Source organism: Spermophilus citellus, assembly GCF_964194105.1.
Source record: "Spermophilus citellus genome assembly, chromosome: 14".
Taxonomy (NCBI): domain Eukaryota; kingdom Metazoa; phylum Chordata; class Mammalia; order Rodentia; family Sciuridae; genus Spermophilus; species Spermophilus citellus.
In genome coordinates, this window is record NC_138194.1 from 65,536,063 (window position 1) to 65,550,660 (window position 14,598).

The following is a 14,598-nucleotide window of genomic DNA, read 5'->3' on the forward strand; positions in this document are numbered from 1 at the left end:
CTTTTGTTAGCATGTTTATTGTATTTTACAAAATATAATAGCCATGAAAGATTGAACATAATAAAAAGTTGTTCTTTATTCAAGATTGTTTGAAATAAAAGTAATTTAATGGGCTGAATATGACATCCTAGAAATGATCATGGGCAGATTTACCAGGGCCCCATTGTGAGGGTCTTTGAATGCCTTATAGAGTTGATACTTTGTGCAGTGGGCCACTGGATTCATTAAATTTTAGAAGCATTTTAAACCAAGGTTTATGTGTATGTAGGTGAATGGGCTTTGCACCTTTTTTGTGTGTGTTTAGTGAGCATGTGATTTTTCTTTTTATTTTTTTTAAGATTGTGTGTGTGTGTGTGTGTGTGTGTGTGTGTGTGTGTGTTTGGTTTAGAGACTGGAACTGCTCAATGTTTCACAAAGATAACTGTTTGTATTTGATAAGAGTTTGATTAAACAAAAGAATCTAGATAATCAAAACATAAAACGTTGACAATACGTGAGCACATACTTTTGTGACCAGAAATGCGTGTGACTGTTGAGATAAGGTACACCGGGTAATCGGATGAGTCAACTCTCTTCTTGGGCACCCTTATTATAATTAATGGAGAGAGAGAGAGAGAGAGAGAGAGAGAGAGAGAGAGAGAGAGAGAGAGAGAGAGAGGGGGAGGGAGGAGAGAAGACTTTCTGATCTCCTAGTTTGGGTCATCTCCTCTCCCCTCCATCATCACTGGCTCTCTAACAATCCTGGAGCCAGCAGGACGGGAAAATAACGGTTTAATGATCGCTTCCCGTGGGAGGTGTTTGACAGCTCATAAAGCACAGTTTCCAGACTTCGGGCTTCGAGCTTCGAGGACGGCTTGCCCTTAGCCACGCTCAGAGAAAGAAAAACACGGGTCCACTTTTCCTTTCAGCTGCGGAGGCCCATCCTTTCCCACCTGCAGAGATTTCTTAAAGCACCGTCATGCTCCAGCCCTGTGTCTTCTGGTGGCCCTGACGCAGGCCTGACCAAAGGCCACAGCTTCAGAAAAACACCAAGCCCAGACCAGAGCCTAGGCCCTGCAGACCCAGGTTTGAAGGCGACGCCCGCGTCTCGGTCGCCCCTATAAGCAGCAGCTAGGCCAAGGGTCCGGGAACTCCGGGTGACACCGATTTTCCAACAGGAACCAGAACCTAGAAGGTGGGGAACCATCCGGCGGACTGGTGGCCCCGAGGTCGCTGGACTCAGGGCGAGACCCCCAGGCGTTCTGGACTCGGCGCCCGGAGTCAGGTCCCGCCTCCCTGCCCAGGACGCGGGGGAGGGGCGGGGGGAGGGCGACGGTCAAGGTCCGGTTTGGGGTGTGGCCGTCGCTACGTCAAATCCCGAAGCAACCTGCCCTGGGTGCTGCCTCCCTTGAGCGCTACCTCCGCCGCCTCGGCCGCCTTCGCCCAGGAGCTGCCCGACCAGGTGCGTGCGCCACGGCCGGCCGTGCCCGCGGGCGGCTGCGCCAGGCCCAGGCTCCTCCTGGCGGGCGGGCCCGGAGAAGGGGACAGGTTTTCAGCACCTCTCATTCGCAGGAGCGACTGAAGGACGGGGCTAGGGAGCCACTGGGAGTCGGCCCGGGTCTGCCCCTTTCGTGACACTGGAGGCCCGGGCGCTGGAAACCTGGAAGCCCCAGGACGTGGGGTGGAGGGGGAATCCGTACGACCGCAGCGAGCTCTGCCTTCCTTAGCAGCCCTTTCCCACCGCGGCCTCCCTCCGCCTGGGCCCCGGGCCCCAGCCCCGAGCCGCCCGCGGAGCTTCCCTCGGGCCCCAGCTGCAACATTCTTAATTCCTTCGAACAGCCAAGGGGCTTGATCGGGGCACTTTTGAGGTTCCTTTCACTTTGTACCTAGTACTTGTGCTTTTGGTGTGAGTGTCCAGTTTCCACTCCTAGACTCTATGTTGCCTGAGGGTCAGGCCCACTCCTGGCTTGTCATTTCTGCTCTGTGATGACATGAATATCAACGAAGTAGAACCGAATGAATGAACAAGTTAAGTGATTGACTTATATACGAGTAGAGCAGAATGAAGGAATATAGGAATGGATACAAATACCTATGAATACCTAGTTTGGGTCATCTCTCCTCTCCATCATCACTGGCTCCCGAACAATCCTGGAATCGGCAGGATGGGGAAATAACGGTTTAATGGAGGCCCTTGGACATGCAGGCTTATAATTTGCATTTTCTGATAGTTTTCCAAAGAGTTGTGTAAGTGTTGCACTTTTACAAATGGAGTCGTTCTGATTGTCATTACTTAAAAGGAATTCTATGCTATTGTTAAAGAAATAATCACCAGGTATCCCCCCGATATTTTGCTTAAAACAAAATATACCTAGTCCTTAGTTTTCTTCTACATTGAGACTTTTGAAAGATCTTTGTCAACATGGTGTTATTTAATATATTTCTAAAAGATAAGTTTGGATTTAAAGGTAGAACCACATGACTCAGACTTGTTTCAAGAACCAGGCGTTTCTTTTGAATTCAGGATTGTGAAGAATCTTCTCTGTTTTCCTGAGACAGGTGCTGGTTCATCTGCAGGTGACTGAAGAAGGCTAAATGTGGCCCAGAGAGGAAAAGAGGGACATATATACATGTGAGAACACATAGTACATGAAAGACTGCTTTAACAATTGGTCAATGAAGCAGTTCTGTTTCTATGTCAGAGTTCCAGAAAAGCTGGATGACCTTGGATCTCACTTAATCTCTTTAGGTTTTAGTTTCTTAATTTCCAAGAGGAGAGAACTTAGCTGGGTCTCCTTTGTGAGTTAAATTTGGGGGATTCTATTTTATCCTGGTTAGAGAGTGCAGATCATTTCTTGGAGTTCTGCTAACTTCACTGGTCTGCTTGGCATTCTGCAGAATCTTGTTATTTTCTTCTCTGCAAATTACAGCTCATTTGCTTTCCTCTCAACATTTGCAGAAAGAGGAACTGAGACCCTGGCTGGTGGGAAGAAATGAGGGAAAGATTTTGTTCTACATTGTCACGGGCTTCCCACCCTGGGTCTAACTTGTTTCCAATGCAAACCAGACAGAAGATGCCATATATTTCCACTTATCTAGGGAGTTGTGTCACTGTTAATTTGCATGCATTTGAGATTAGTTATCACAGATCACATTTTGGAGCTGAAAGGACCTTCGAGATTTTTAAAAGGCACTTAAAAAGTCATTTTACATACATATTAAAATATTTTTGCACGCTACATTTAACAAACACAAAGTCCAAAAATAAAATTAATGTTACCTACTTCAGTTATTTCAAGTCTGCAGCAAGAAGTGGAGCAAATGTTTTGCTTTGTGAAAAAGACTGATTTTCTCAGGCTCTTTTCCCAAAGAGCCAGTTATGGGGTCATGTGTCATTTAGGCATGGAATGTCACAAAGATGATATTTATGGAGCCCTGACCATGTTCGAGGCACTGGTATATTTAACTTTTTTACTTATGTTGGCTCATTTAATCCTTACTGTAAATTTAAGAGCTGGGTACAATTGTAATCCGTGTTTGACCTTCCTAAATAGGAACAGTACTTGCAAAATGGAAAAATCAGGACTCAAAATACAAGCAGATAGAGGCAGGATTCCTCCCAGAAACACAGACAGTTCCTGCTAGGAAAGCCTGTGTCTTGTTGAAGAGTATGGTCCAGAATGAATGCACATTCTGGGGCCTTGAGGATAAGTGAATTTAGAATGGAAACCCAGGAGTGGAATGATAAAGACTGAATTATAAAGGAGTTGGTTTTGTTTCATTATATTGAAAAGTATTGACTTCTATTGAGATTCTAGCAGACTGTGATTCTTTGACCTAGGTGCTCATATATTGTAATCTTACATGTGTTCAGTCTTACTGATTTGGAGAGTATAAAGTGCATGACATTGAGAGCTGTCATCAGTGAGTGGCACCTGAGAGCTTTGAGGCATGAGTGCCAAGCACTGTTGTTTCTTGGGCTAGCTTTGTGTACTTGGGAAGGTGCTGCCTGCCAACTCCTTCATAAGGAGGACAGTTCTTGGTGCAGACAAAGCCCAATGCCTCCATTTCTGTAATCCAGGGACAAGACAGTAAGATGGGTTTCCAGGATCCTTAAAAATTAATTGATAAGAGCAAAGGACCAAAAAAAAGTCCAAAATTAGTGAAAATAATAATATAATAATAATAATAATAATAATAATAATAATTATTATTATTATTATTATTTTGTCAACCAGGTTTATCCTCATGGAAGGCAGAGACCAATTGTGAATGCCTGAAAATCTGAGAGCTGATGCCAATTTGATTTAGCTCAAGAAGCTGAAACTTTCTGCCCTGAAGGCTGGTGTGATGGAATAGACCTTCCCATTGCTTGCAATATTATGGGAAAAAAAGCCAAACAAACAAACATTAAAGAAACAATTTTTATTACTTGCCCTGGAGCTGGAGCTTTAAAATGTATCTTCTCCCCCTACCCTTCTTAAACTACTTGGTTTTTAAAAACAAACAACCCAATTCATGTGTTAGCTACAGTCAGAATATTGGTCCTTTCTCTTTATTCCTGGGCTCCTTTCTTTAATAGAACAAAATAATAGGACTGGTGTGCTTCTAGGTCTCTGGAATTTTTCTTCAGTTCTTATTTTATATAGCAAATATTAATTTTCATAACTATTTACCAAATGTGTACTATGTGCCACATAAAGAATGGGATACAGAGTTTCAGGAGACCAGTGACCCATTACAAATACTTGCACCCCATATGTAGAAGAGGAAAGCGGTGTGGTTGGAGCTTTGAAGTGTGTTTTGAGGGGAGAGGCAGCTGTGAAACATCCAGGTATGGATGCTCAGAAAACCTTGACCCTAGCAGAGCTGTCACATGGTGGAGACTTCTATCAAACATTACAACAGGTCCTCGGACTAAAAAGGCACATCAGTTTGATATCTCACTTAAAAAGAAGAAGGAAGAAGCACATTTGACTTGACTAATGACCATTACATTGTATTTCAGGGGAGTTGTTAGACATCAGATCCTTATGTAAATTTCAGTGAAGAAAGATTGGAGACTTGAACAACAAGGAATACTACAAGCCATCAAGAGAGACTGTTATAGGGAAACAGACAGGAATAGTTCCAAGAAACAAAAGATAAGGAAACTGCAGGACTGTAACAGAGAGTAGTGATTGCTAAAGATACAAGTATGGACAGATTTGGAAATCAGAAGAAAATCGAGCTGACTTTTCCAAATAACTGTACTTCTCTAAAGATAACACTGTCGCAAGCTTTGATTTCTCATCTTACTCAGTTTGTCAGGAAGACAAACAGGAGATTGTTCAGAGGTGTGCATGTTGTCTAGAGAGTTGATCCTATTTTGCAGAAAACGTGTTGGGAGACTTTGAACTAACTGAAGAGTAGCAGAGGAAGAATAAGATGGAAAGAAAAAGGGTAATGATTAGGAAGAAGTTTTCAAATTTCAAGAAATTTGAAAGAAGTTATCAAATTTCAAGAAATGGTTGTTAATAAGGAAAAGGTCTCCTGGTGCATTGTATGTTGGTGTAGCAGTATTAGATTTTCTTGGAAAAAAGATTAGTGTAGTACCTTGTATTTAAGAAGCAACTTTACATTTGATTACAACATGCTCAGATGTAGATGTAACCAGGGACTATTATCTTTCTCTTACAAACTCACAATCTGATATTAAGGTATCTATCACTGGCAACAACTCTCAGCCCTCTGACTTTCAGTCCACTGCTCTGACTGTTGTATCAAAGTCTCGCTTTGTCTTGGAGCCTTGGTTTCTTGCAGTGTATCCCCTCAACCTCTACCATATCACATCAAATAAAAGTGAAGCAGATGGTCTTTGAAGGCCAACAGAGTAAAGATTTTCAGGGGGAGAGGCAGTGATGGAAAGGATGCTTAGTACAAGTTCTGATGAATAAATGAAGGGTTGTATTTAGAGAACATCTGTGGAAATAAAATGACACTTTCAATGCAACAGGCAAGTACCATATGTAATCTTACAAATCAATCTTCTATGATATATTATCTGAATAAATCCAATTTTTTAAAGTTTGCTTAAAGCAATATACATCTCTAACATCTAACTTTATTACATGTGAAGACTTTCCTGACTTGGATATCAAATATGAAGATGGGAAGCTGGATCCCCAAATTATTAGAGACTACACATTGAACATAATGATTTTCAGTTAACTTCATCTAGCTACTTTTTCTGCTTACCATGCACCTACATGGAGTGCACTGGATGGAATGAAAGACAAATCCAGTCCTCGTGCTGCTCTCAGTTTAACAGTGGAACTTGCAAGTCAGTTATAATGTAATCCATCCATACAGTGGGTCAGGGCAGGGAAACCGGAAACTCTTATGGTCCTTGAGTTCTATATTAGTACTAAAATGAAACCAAGTGTCCTTCAAAACAAAGGGCATTACACTAAACCCAGAGTTATTTTCTATTGATAAGAGATAAAAGCTAGAAGGAAGAGGTAGTTGTGACTTTTTATGAGTCAAACATTTAAAATCTATATCTTCAAAATAAACAAAACAAATGGAAGTATGAAATACTAGAAAGCAATTTGTAGGAGACCTTAGGTCTTTTGTTTTACATGATAAATAAATTAGACAAAGCTAAATTGAAGATTTGAATGATATAACTAAGGAGATTGAAGACTATAATTTATGAGTGAATAGGGATAAGAAATGTTTCAATAATATGAAATTTCAGTTGTGGCAATTTCTGTAGGGCAGACATGACTAGTGGTCATGAACTCTGTTAGTTTTTGTTTTTCTGGAAATTTTTTATTTATTCCACATTTCTGAAAGATAGCTTTGCCAGGTAAAGAATTTTTGTTGGCAGTGTTTTTCTTTCAGTGTTTTGAATATATTATTCCATTCTCTTTTGATCTGCAAGGTTTCTGCCACAGATAGCTGTATTGAGACTCACTTTTTGTCATGTATTTCTTATGTCTTGGTGCCTTTAAAACTTTTTTTTTGTCTTTGATTCTTAATAGTTTGACTGTTATGTATATTAGTGAACTGCTCTTGAATTGGAGACCTCTGTACTTCTTATATATAGGTATTGGCAATATTGGCATCTTGTACCAGATCTTGGAAGTTTTCAGCCAGTATTTCTTTAAATATGCCTTCTGGCTATTTTTTCCCTTTATCTTTTCCATTTGAGATTTCTATTATGTGAGGGTCATTTCTCTTGATGCAGTTCCACAATTTAATTTCTTCATTTTTCCATTCTTTTTTCTTCTGTGACTAGATGATTTTGAATGTTCTTTTTTTAAAAAAAATTTAAACATTCATTTTTTTAGTTGTAAGTGGAAACAATACCTTTATTTTATTTTTATGTGGTGCCAAGGATGGAACCCAGTGCCTCACACATGCTAGGCCTCACACATGCTAGGCAAGCACTCTACCTCTGAGCCACAACCCCAGCCCCTCAAATGTTCTTTCTTTGCACTTACTTTTTTTTTTTCTGCTTGACTGAGTCTGCTATTGAAGATTTCTGTTGGATTTTTTATTTTAGTCATTGTGTTCTTCATATCTATGATTTTTAAACTTTATCTTTTCTTATCTTGTGATTTTGTTTTTGTATTGTTTTCCAAATTTTATTTAATATTATATCAATATATTCTTGGAGTTCAGTGTATATTTTTTAACTAGGATAATTCTGAAATTGTTGTCTGTTATTTCACAGTGCTCCGTTTCTTTTTTTAGACCTGTTACTGGAGCTTGATTAGTATATTTTGGTGATATAATTCCATAATTCTTGTGTTCTTGGACTTGGTGTCTACACATTTGAAGAGACAGACACCAGTTCTGGCCTTTGCAGATATCCTTTGAAAGTGATGGATCTTCAGTACTTAGTTTAGCCTATAATTCTGGTTGGGCCATCTGGTAATGACCAAAGGCAGGCAAAACTTGTTGTTGGGTTCTCTAGTTGGCTAAACTGCTTTAAGTGTTCTGAGGTTGAGTGGGGCTGCTGTTTAGGCTCTCAGCAATCAGGTGGAACTTCCAGTTATGTGCTGCAATCCCCTCTGGTTGAGTGGAGTTGTTTCTGTAGTTAAGAAGGGCTGCAGAATACACTTTGAAGTTAGGTAGAAATGCTGCTCAGAATGAATGGGCCCAGAGGTTGTGCTCTATCAAAATGCAAAATTGAGAATTGCCTCTTTTCCTCTAGGTGTCCTGGAATGGGCTCTGAATGTGGGCTGAGCTGTTGTTTGCTCCCGAGTTGAACAGTTTCAACCCCCATACTCCAGAGAAATGCTCTGTGGCAAGAATCTCCCTTCTGAGCTAGGGCCCTGGAGTAGATTCAGAGACAGAGCCCAATCACTATTTGGACACCTAGGTTGGGCAGGAGTAGCTCCTGATATGCACAGAGGCAGTGTCCCCTTGCCTGTGCAGGCCCCTGGAGTAGGCACTGAGACGAGGTGTGGAGGCCATCTATCTAGGGACTCAAGCTAGGTCGAACTTCTCCACTGTGCTTCTGGGAGTGACCAGCTTGGCTTTGCTGGTGAGCTTTGCAGTTGACTGGTAACTGATTGGATGCCTACACTGGCAGGAGCATGAAGCTACCACCAAGATCCCTATGCTGGTTACTGTGAGCTCTGCCTCCTTTTTTATTTCTATCTGACCCTAATAGGTCTATCCCTGCCCTTACCTTCAGTGTTTCCCATGAGGTGAGACAGAAGTGGGCTTCCTGGGAAGAGTCTCAGAATCCATTTTTCACCTTTATCTACTGTGTCCCTTCTGTGCCCAGATGATCAGAATGCTAGAAAAGCTGGATGTTCACTTCCAGTTCTCTTTTCTCGCTGTAGAAACTGTGAGCCCAGGGAGATCCTGTCTTTGTGTGCTGTGGCAACTAGGAAGAAGGGGGAGGGTTGACATAGTCAAAATGAAACTGTTCTTCTTGCTCTCTAATATGATTTTATTTGGTTCTGTGAGTCCTGTGGTATCTTGTCTTATTCCCAAGTTTTGAGGTTTTCACAAAGGTGTTCTTGTCTGTGGATATTTGTTAGTAAAAGTTTCTATGGAGGGTAGAGAACTTTCTGCAACCTCTTAGTCTGCCATCTTGCTGACATCATTTTTATATATTTGCAGAAAATTTACTTCCTTCTTGGAACACTTATGAGAAATTGTTATTAAAAAAAAACTAAATGAAGACTTCAGTGAAAAGTGTCTTTCTTATTCTTATTGGTCTTGTTACTTAGTCCTCTTGTTTAGTGCATGGTTTTAGCCAACTTTGTAATAGATTGAAATAGTAAAATAAAAAAGGTAACATCTCTCTTGTTTCATGATGATGTCAAGCTGCTCATATAATCTATTTTCCACTTTCATATACATATGCCCTTTTTGCATCCAGATAATCTCTTTTTTTTTTTTTTTTTTTTTTGGTACCAGAGATTGAACTCAGGGGCACTCAACTACTGAGCCACATCCGCAGCCCTATTTTATATTTTATTTAGAGGCAGGGTCTCACTGAGTTGCTTAGCACCTTGCTGTTGCTGAGGCTGGCTTTGAACTCACAACCCTCCTGCCTCAGCCTCCTGAGCTGCTGGGACTACAGGCATATGCCATCATGCCTGCCCAGGCGATCATTTTGAGGGGCCTTTTTCATTATAAAACTACATTAGATCTATGTTACATAACTAATTTATATCTGTATTTATTATATTTCATTGATTACTATAGATCTATCTTGGATCACTAATGCTATATATTATATCCTACAATTTACTTTTTACAATATCTGGATGTTTTTTCATAGGGTTTCTCTTTTCTGAGCTAATGCTTTTAAAAAAATAAACAGGGGACAATAAGAAGGTTAAAAAACACAAATGGAGGAATCAAAAATACCAATTAACTTCTTTGAGAAGCAGATGGTAAATAGTGGAAATCAGCCCTATTCTGACTTTATTTCTCGGCCTATTCAGTCTAGATTTTAGGTTTGCCCTTAAGCTAATCACTCACTAGTATCCTGTATCCTAGTAGTTTACTGGTGAAGAACTTGGGCTTTGGCCTGGTGTGGTGGTATATACCTGTAATCCCAGAGGCTTGGGCAGGAGGATCCCAAGTTTAACAAGGTCTTAAGCAACTATCTCAAAATAAAAAATTTAAAAAAGGGCTGGGAATGTGGCTCAGTGGTTAAGTGCCCCTCGATTCAATCCCTGGTACAAAACCAAAACCAAAACCAAACAAACAAAAAACATGGACTTTTTAGCCAGTTTGGGTTCAGATGTGAGCTCTGCCACTATCATCCATGTGACCTTGGGCCAGTTATATATCTTCTCTATACTTCAGTTTCTTTATCTGTAAAATTGGGAAAATAAGTATAGCTGTCTCTGATAGACAGAATACTATCTCGTTTCCACCTTCAACCGTGTTGATGTTCTAATCCCTGAAACCTGAGAATATGTTAAACTACATGGCAAAGAGGAATGAAAGTTACAGATGGGGCTGGGCACAGTGTCACATGCCTATAATTTCAGCAATTCAGGAGGCTGAGGCAGGAGGATTGCAAGTTCATGCCCAGTCTCAGTAATTGAGCAAGCCTGTCTCAAAATAAAAAAAAAAAAAAATGAAAAAATAAAAAAGGGCTAAGGATGTAGCTCAGTGGTACAGCACCCCTGCATTCAACTCCAGTACCTCCCCTATACAAATTGCAAATGGAATTAACATTGCTAATCATCTGACCTTAAAATAGGGAGATTATCCTGGATTATCTAGGTGGCCCTCATGTCATCACAAATATCCCTAACAGTGGAAGCAGAGGAAGAGATGTGACTCTGAAAGAATGATCAGAGAGAAGCAATATTGCTGGCTTTAAAGACAGAGGAAGTGGGCTATGAGTTAGGGAAGGGAGTGACCTCTAAAAACTGCAAAAGGCAAGCAACTGTTGAGTTCCCTCCTAGAGCCTCCAGGAAGGGGTGCAGCTCTGCCAACTCTTTGCTTTTACCTGGTGCATCCAGGGTTGGTTACCTGGCCTTCAGAACTGAAGAGTATGAATTTATATTGTGTGAGATACCTGTTTGGTAGTGATTTGTTATACTGCTGTGACAACAAAGTAAAGTTGTAGCAAATCCACAGTCCTATGGAGTTTCAGACTGGTTCCATGCAAGGATCAGTGCTGAATCAATATTAGCCACAATTAGTATTTATTGGTACTGTAGTCTCCCTTTTGTCCTTGTCTGTTTGTCATAGTTGTCTTGTGATTATCCCAATTTGTGGTACCTCCCCTACCAAGACTGTGGACCCAGGAGTCTCTCACTTTCCTGCCGGGCTAGACTTCGTCTCCAGCAGTTTGCCTATATTACCATTTCAGTGTTCCCATCCATCATGGCTCCGGTAGCATATGGTTCAGGTAAGCAGCTCTCGGCTGTGACTCTCTGGCTTTGCCTGCCTCTCTGATTGTAGGATGGTGGTTTGCCATCTCAATTCTCTGATGGCTCCAAGGAAAGTTACTGGTTTTCAGTTTGCTCAGCTTTATCTGTTGTTGTAAGGACAGGAATGTTGATTGGGAAGGTCCTTCCATGTTGGAGCTGAACTTGGAAGTTCTGGCAATGTTGTCTTTACCCCAGGGCTTTAGGGATCTCATTTGTCCTTAGGAGATCTTTCATGTCTAGGCTTCTTTCTGATTTTTATCCTCTGGTCTTCACCTTATCAATCTGTAAGAGTGGCAGAATTTTCTTCATGATTCTTTTTTGAACTAAATATTAACATGTTACACGATCAGTGTTCTTAATGTATATGTCTAATTTGGGGCTTTTAACACTTAAATTTTTCTCTTAAAACATTTGTGATAATAGGACAGAGTGAAGGTATTATAACAATTGAGATAATTGAATCTTTTTCTTCATTGCATTGTTAAAGGCAGAGTATTATTTTTATGTATTTGTAGTATATCCTTATTTATTCTTCCCAAAGAACTGCTTCTTTATAGCTTTATGTTAAGTTGGACTTGTCTCTTAGCTGAGCCACTAAGCTGAATTTTCCTGGGTCAGTGAATAACAGAAACAATTCTCAGAATAATTAAATCCGCTAAGACCCAGTTTCTGGGCAAGGAATTAGGACTTGATATTTTCTTTTTGTTGGTTTTTCTGAAAACTACTAAAACTTTAACATTAAACTTTCTAGAGATGGAGCAATCACCTCTCCAGTCATTTCTCCAGAGCCTTTTCTGAATGGGGACAGGCATTTGCAAAGATTGGCAGGGGAAGGAGGATGTCTACTCATGAGGGAAGAAGGACTGGGCTTTGAAAACACAGATGAGCCTTTAGATGTGGAAATTTACAAGGCTCAAAGAGCCCTGAAACATCTTTAGAAGCTGAGTCCAGCAGAATAATGGGAGGCTGTGTGCTGGCTTGGCATTGAAGACTGTCTGGCACAAACTACACTGTAAACAACTCTTCAAACATTTGCATCTGCATACATGACATTAGATTCGCAAAATGTCCAATTAAACACTTGTCAATGGAAGAAATGTTTGCTTCCTCCCGGGACTGGGTGTCAGCCTTGGTCTTTCTGCTGGGGAAGCAGCTTCAGCTGATACTGTTGTGAGCTCTTCCTTTCTGGGCTTGCTCCTCTCCTTCTTGTTCTGATGAAATTCCTCTTGAAAGCTGTGGACAGTGTGCCAAGCTGTGGGCCATGGGATTTGACTAGGTAGCTAAAGAAATATCCAGGCTGTGAGCACTTTTCAAACCCAACAAAATATCCGTGTTTAATTTATTTTGCACAGTTCTAAATTGGTTGTTCTTGAAAATTTTTAGCAAGTGATTACAGTTGAGGAGAAAAAGGGTAGTGCTGTTACTTTTTTTTTTTTTTAAATATACTTTTTCTAAGAACTAGATTCATTTTTTCATCAAGCTTTCTAGAATAGGAATTAATAGTGCTGTTGTGTATGTCTTCATATGTCCTCATCCTTGTTGACCAAAGTGTTCAAATATATTTCTTTGTAATTGAAATAGCAATGAAAGATTTGGATATATGTTACAGAAATGCGGAGAACAAGAAGTTTCAATTATTTTTTCGGAAAAGTTGTATAAAAAGAAAACTCTGTGTCCTTGAGAAAATTTCGCATCCCACTAGCCTCACTTTCCTAATTTACAAAATAGGTAGTATAATATCAAGAACAGCAAAGATTATTGTCAGTATTAAATATGTGAAGCCCCTGTAACAGTACTTACCCCATTGTAAAGACTCAACAAATTATTAGCTAGTAATGAAATATTAATAGCTTTATGGACTAAGGAGGTTTAAACATTCCTGTATGGTGAAGAAAAGGAGAAAATAACAGAGAGAGAAATTAGATAGTTGATGCACTATGGAGAGGGGATTTAGTTTGGGGAAGGATGGTCGGCAGTTGTTTTATCTTTGTAGGAGTTGAGAAGCTCAGGATAGATAAAAGGATAGAAAAGTTTTGAGGGAGGGTGAAGGAATACAAAGCATCTCACAGTCATAAAATTGTCCCCTGAATTATGTGGAAGAAGAGAGCTTTCACTGATCATGAGGGGAACAGGGGTGGAATTTGGGGCTTAAGGAGAGTGGAAAAATTTTGTAGCAGCTGTGTGGGGAACTTGATAGGGATCAACTGAAGACAAATATAAGGGTTGCCCAGCAATGCTGAGGATACAGCTGAGGTCAGACAGCCCCAGTTTCTTGTGGAGATATTTGGTTATGTGAATGTTAATAGTAGTTTTGTGCTCCTTGGAGCATGCACAGAGACAATCCAAAATTAGTTTGGAGGAATAGAAAAGGAGGTGAGGAAGGGATGCAAAGGCATTCTAAGGTGCTAGGGAGAACATTGTTGAAATTATTAACCACCAAGTAAGTTTGTGAGCTAAGATGAATCTGGAATAGTAATTGGGGTAGATAAATGTTCAGATGACCTAGTGATAGAGGGCTCTTTACTGAGCCCATGTGGATCTGACTGCTGCTCTGTTCCATTCATGTACCGAATAATAGGGTGACAGAGACGTAGGAGAACACGGTCACTCTGAAAACTCAAAAACTGGGCAGATGATCCAAAGGACAGCAATCTGTCCCTTGGGAAGTTTAGCCTGTGACTTAACCAGGTAATTCAAATTCAGACAGTGAGGTACTTTGGAAGAGGTAAGCAGAGGGTGCTAGGAATTCCTAGAAGAGGACTTTCAAACAACCTGTGAGAAGAGGGCAGGTCAGGAAAAGCATACTGGAAAAGATCTTGCCTAAACTGAGCCACAGCAATTGTAGGAAGAAGAGGGTGAAGAATGACAGGAAGGGTGAGGAGAAAACAAGGGAGAAGACCAAGGCAAAAGGAGGGCAGGGCATTGATTTGGTCAGGGCAGGTGAAGAATTTCACAGAGAAGGTGATAACTGAGGTAAGTTCTGTATGATTCTGCTGCTGAGCAAGGCAAATCAAGAAGACCTGAGTTGAAAAGTGGTAAAATTTTATTGGTAGAGACTGAAAAAAAAAAAGATGTCAGTAGAATAGAAAGATGAGATTTAGTGACTGATGGAATATGTGGGGAAATGAATAGGTGATTTTGTACTTTTGAGCCTGGATAATGGGGAAAATTATAGATTCAATAACAGAGGGAAATCCATCCATATTCTCTTTTT

The 14,598-nt window shown here is 40.5% G+C and overlaps 1 protein-coding gene across 2 annotated transcripts in view; it reads left to right on the forward strand.

The window, feature by feature from the left end:
• The first annotated feature begins 651 nt into the window (after window positions 1–651).
• The window catches only part of CPQ (carboxypeptidase Q), a 487,125-nt gene continuing 473,178 nt past the window's right edge, over window positions 652–14,598 (forward strand). The window contains exon 1 of one of the 2 annotated variants that reach the window (XM_081265871.1): window positions 652–1,174. The gene's annotated coding sequence lies outside the window, so the exon portion shown is untranslated. Of the gene's footprint in view, window positions 1,442–14,598 lie in introns of both variants that reach the window. The other variant, XM_081265869.1, reaches the window with a different exon arrangement.